Consider the following 5,264-nt stretch of genomic DNA (forward strand, 5'->3'; position numbering starts at 1 on the left):
ACATCCTGTTGAACCCCACCACAAGGCTGCTTCAAAGAAATCCACCGGAACTCTTCATTGAAAGGGCAACGATCTTTTTTTTTCCTCTCTGGCGATTTGAATTTAAAGCTGCAACTTCAGCAGGGGACGGAGTTGGCAGCATGGTGGCACAGTGGTTAGCACTGCTGTCTCACAGTGCCAGGGAACCAGGTTCGATTCCCGGCTTGGGTCACTGTCTGTGCGGAGCCTGCACGTTCTCCCTGTGTCTGCGTGGGTTTCCTCCGGGTGCTCCGGTTTCCTCCTACCGTTCGAAATATGTGCTGGTTAGGTGGATTTCCCATGCTAAATTATCCCTTAGTGTCCAAAGCTGTGTAGGATAGAGTGGATTGGCCGTGCTAAATACCCTTTAGTGTCCAAAGATGTGTAGGTTAGGGGGATTGGCCATGCTAAATTGCCCCTTAGTGTCCAAAGCTGTGTAGGTTAGGTTGTATTGGCCATGCTAAATTACCTCTAAGTGTCCAAAGCTGTGTAGGATAGCTGGATTGGCCATGCTAAATTGCCCCTTAGTGTCCGAAGATGGGCAGGTTAGATGGATTGATCATGCTAAATTGTCCTTTAGTGTCCAAAGATATGTTGGTTTGGTGGATTGACCATGCCGGTGTGGGTTTCCTCTGGGTGCTCCGGTTTCCTCTCACAGTACGAACGCGTGCTGGTTAGGGTGCATTGACCGTGCTAAATTCTCTCTCAGTGTACCCGAACAGGCACCGGAGTGTAGCCACTGGGTGATTTTCACTGTAACTTCATCGCAGTGTTAATATAAGCCTAAGTAATAAACTTAAACTTAAACTGTCCCACTTCATCAGAAACAGGAAGAATCATAGAATCCCTGCAGTTCAGACGGAGGCCATTCAGCCCATCAAGTCTACATCAGCTCTCCGACAGAAAATCTTACCCAGGCCCTATCCCTGTAACTCCACATGTTTACCCCACTAATACCCCTAATCTATGTATGTTGGGATACTGAGAGGTAATTTAGATGGCCAATCCACTAACCTGCACATCTTTGGAGTGTGGGAGGAAACTGGAGCATCTGGAGGAAACCCACACAGACACAGGGAGAATGTGCAGATTCCGCACAGACAGTGACCCAAGTCAGGAAGCGAACCCAAGTCCCTGGCACTGTGAGGCAGCAGTGCTAACCCACTGTGCCACCGTGCTGCCCTCACTGGAAGCAAAGAATCCCATTCAACCAAAGTGAAGGGACTTCTTCACTTTAACCAGAGAGTCTTCTTCATGTGAGTCTATTAGAACAGAATAGAACCATAATAGGAGGCCATTCAGCCCATCAAGTCTGCACAATCCCACCCAGGCCCTATTCCATAACCCCACACATTTATCCTGCTAATCCCCCTGACACTAAGGGTCAATTTAGAACGACCAATCCATCCAACTCGCACATCTTTGAACTGTGGGATGAAATCGGAGTGCCCAGAGGAAACCCACGCAGACATGGGGAGAACGTGCGAACTCCACATTAAATGCTTGCTTCAAACATGGGTTTTCCTAACATGTGCAGGGACCTGGAAAGTCAGGTATAATCTCTAAACCCTACAGTACCCGGACTCAGCAATATCATTCCCTCAACTCAAACCAGAGACAGAATAACTAATCATTCACTTTGCACTGTGTGGGATCTTACTGTGTACAGAACAAGCTGCTGTTTTACTGTAGGCTGAGCTTCAAGTTTCCAGGTGTTCAGATCACCAACAACCTGTCCTAGTCCCCCCACACCGACACTATAGTTAAGAAGGTCCACCAATGCCTGTACTTTCTCACAAGACTAAGGAAATTTGATATGTCAGCTAAGACTCTCACCAACTTTTACAGATACACCTTAGAAAGCATCCTTTCTGGTTGTATCACAGCTTGGTATGGGCTCCTGCTTTGCCCAAGATCGCAAGGAACTACAAGATATCATGAATGTAGCCCAATCCATCACACAAACCAGCCTCCAATCCTCGTGTCTGTGTGGGTTTCCTCCGGGTGCTCCAGTTTCCTCCCACAGTCCAAAGATGTGTGGGTTAGGTTGATTGGCCAAGCTAAAATTGTCCCTTAGTGTCCTGAGATGCGTAGGTTACAGGGATTAGCAGGTGAAATATGTAGGGATACGGAGGTAGGGCCTGGGTGGGATTGTGGTTGGTGCAGGCTCGATGGGCCAAATGGCCTCTTTCTGCACTGTAGGGCTCTATGATACTAATGGCCATGAAACCATTGTCTTAAAAACCCATCTGGTTCACTAATGGCCTTTGGGGAAGGAAAACTGCCGTCCTTACCCGCTCTGGTCTACATGTGACCCCAGAGCCACAGCAAAGTGGTTGGCTCTGAAATGAGACTAGTTTGAGATGGACAATAAATGCAGCCCTGCCAGCCACGCCCAAATCTTCTAAATGAATAAAATAAAACCCAGCCCCATTTAAACTGAGTATCTTGCCCACATCGTTGGTCTGTTGCAGTGCTTCAGTGGAGCCCAGCACAAGTTGGGCCTCATCTTCTGGCAATGTTGAGTTCAACAACTTTAGATTGTCACATTTCCCCTTTTTATACATATCCCATACATAGACCCAGAGAATCCCTACTTGTAGGATGAGGCCAAAAAATCATAGAATGCCTGCATTGCAGAAGAGACCATTCAGGCAATCGAGTTTGCACCAACTCTCTAAGTTCAAGTTACCCAAGTCTTCTCCCCCAAGCTATCCAAGTAAGACAGTTACCATGGCTAATCCATCTAACCTACAGATCTTGGGACACAAAGAGGCAATTTAGCATCATCAGTCTACCTAACCTGCAGATCTTAAACCCCTTTTCAAACATAACCCACAGAATCCCTACAGTGCAGAGAAGGCCATTTAGCCCATTGAGTCATAGAATCCCTACAGTGCACAAAAAGGCCATTCGGCCCATTGAGTCTGCATTGACTCTTTGAAAGAATATGTTATCCAGTCCCATCCCTCCCCTGCCCCAGAACTCCACACATTTACCATGGCTAATCCAAGTGGGCAGCACAGTGGCACAGTGGGCTAGCACTGCTGCCTCACAGCACAAGGGATCCAGGTTCAATCCTGACCTTGGGTGACTGTCTGTGTGGTGTTTGTATGTTCTCCCCATGTCTGCATGGGTTTCCACCAGATGCTCCAGTTTCCTCCCACAGTCCAAAGATTTACAGTTAAAAAGTTAATGTTAAAGTTTATTTATTAATCACAAGTAGACTTACATTCACATTGCAATGAAGTTATTGTGAAAATCCCTTACTTGCCACACTCCGGTGCCTGTTCGGGTATACTGAGGGAGAATTTAGCATGGCCAATTCACCTAACCTGTACGTCTTTCGGACTGTGGAACGGCACTGAGGCGTCTGGAGAAAACCCATGCAGACATGGGGAGAATGTACAAACTGTACACAGGCAGTGACCCAAGCTGGGAATCGAACCCATGCCCAAATTGCCCCTTAGTATCAGGGGGAATTAGCAGGGTAAATACATGGGGTTACGGAGATTGAACATGGGTGGGACTGTTGTTGGTGCAGGCTCGATGTACTGAATGACCTCCTTCTGCACTGAAGGGATTCTATGAACAAGCGCATCTTCGCCTCAGTGCAAACTGTTCCTATCCACCCCATCCCGCTCTACCTTTAGTTCTCAAAGTTACTACATCTTATTGCAATCCCTCATCCCTCTAGTTCTGGCAAAGATCTAAAATGGACTGGAAACCTTAACTCTCTTCCATTACAGATGCTGCCAGACCTGCCATTAACATCTGCCAGCATCCACAGTCCCGGTTTGTTTGGTGACACTCCAGTGGGGGTGGGTGCTTTAAAAAGTTACAGTTTATTCATTTACATTACGTTTACTTACATTAACACTGCAGTGAAGTTACTGTCAAAATCCCCTAGTCACCACACTCCGGTGCCTGTTTGTGTACACTGAGGGAGAATTCCGCTCGGCCAATGCACCCTAACCAGCACATCTTTCAGCCTGTGGAAGGAAACCACTGTTTTCACTCCATTGAAGACACTACATAAATGCAAATTGTAGTTGTCGTTGTTATAGCTGTAACAGTATATGTTGTTGTTATACTAGATGTTGTGGTAGTTGTTGTTAAGGTAGTTGTTATAGTGGTTATTATAAAAGTTGTTGTAGTTATTATAAAGTTAATTTATTGGTCCAGCACCTGTTCGGGTACACTGAGGGAGAATTCAGCACGGCCAATGCATCTAACTGGCACGTCTTTCAGACTGTGGGAGGAAACTGGAGCACCCAGAGGAAACCCACACAGACACGGGGAGAATGTGCAGACTCCGCACAATGACCCAACCCGGGAATCGAACCCTGGTGCTGTGAGGCAGCAGTACTAATCCACTGTGCCGCCAGTTGTTGTTTTAGTAGTTGCTACGATAATAGTTGTTGTTGTAGCTGTTACTATAATAATTATAGTAGTCGTGATATTTTTGTTGTTGCAGATGTTGCTGTATAATATGTACTAGTTATTGTAGTAGTTCTTATAATAGGTGTAGCAGTTGCTATAATAGTTGTTGTTATAGTAGTTATTGTGATATTAGTTGTTGTTGTGATAGTTGTTGCTGTTAAAGTGGTTGTTCTTATGTTGTTGTTGTGCCAGTTGTTGCTATTAGGGTAGTTGTTTTTTATGTTGTTGTTGTGCCAATTGTTGCTGTTAGGGTAGTTGTTCTTATGTTGTTGTTGTGACAGCTGTTGCTATTGGGGTTGTTGTTCGTATGTTGTTGTTGTGCCAGTTGTTGCTATTAGGGTAGTTGTTCTTACGTTGTTGTTGTGCCAGTTGTTGCTGTTAGGGTAGTTGCTCTTATGTTGTTGTGACAGTTGTTGCTGTTAGGGTAGTTGCTCTTATGTTGTTGTTGTGACAGTTGTTGCTGTTAGGGTTGTTGTTGTGATGGTTGTTGCTGTTAGGGTAGTTGCTCTTAAGTTGTTGTTGTGACAGTTGCTGCTGTTAGGCTAGTTGTTCTTATGTTGTTGTTGTGACAGTTGTTGCTGTTAGGGTAATTGTTCTTATGTTGCTGTTGCTCTTATGTTGTTGTTGTGCCAGTTGTTGCTGTGCCAGTTGTTGCTGTTAGGGTAGTTGTTCTTATGTTGTTGTTGTGACAGTTGTTGCTGTTAGGGTTGTTGTTGTGCCAGTTGCTGCTGTTAGGGTAGCTGTTCTTGTATTGTTGTTGTGCCAGTTGTTGCTGTTAGGGTAGTTATTATAACGTTGTTGTT

This window comes from Carcharhinus amblyrhynchos, unplaced genomic scaffold, assembly GCF_965287045.1.
Source record: "Carcharhinus amblyrhynchos unplaced genomic scaffold, sCarAmb.v2.hapA scaffold_37, whole genome shotgun sequence".
In the NCBI taxonomy this organism is placed as follows: Eukaryota; Metazoa; Chordata; class Chondrichthyes; order Carcharhiniformes; family Carcharhinidae; genus Carcharhinus; species Carcharhinus amblyrhynchos.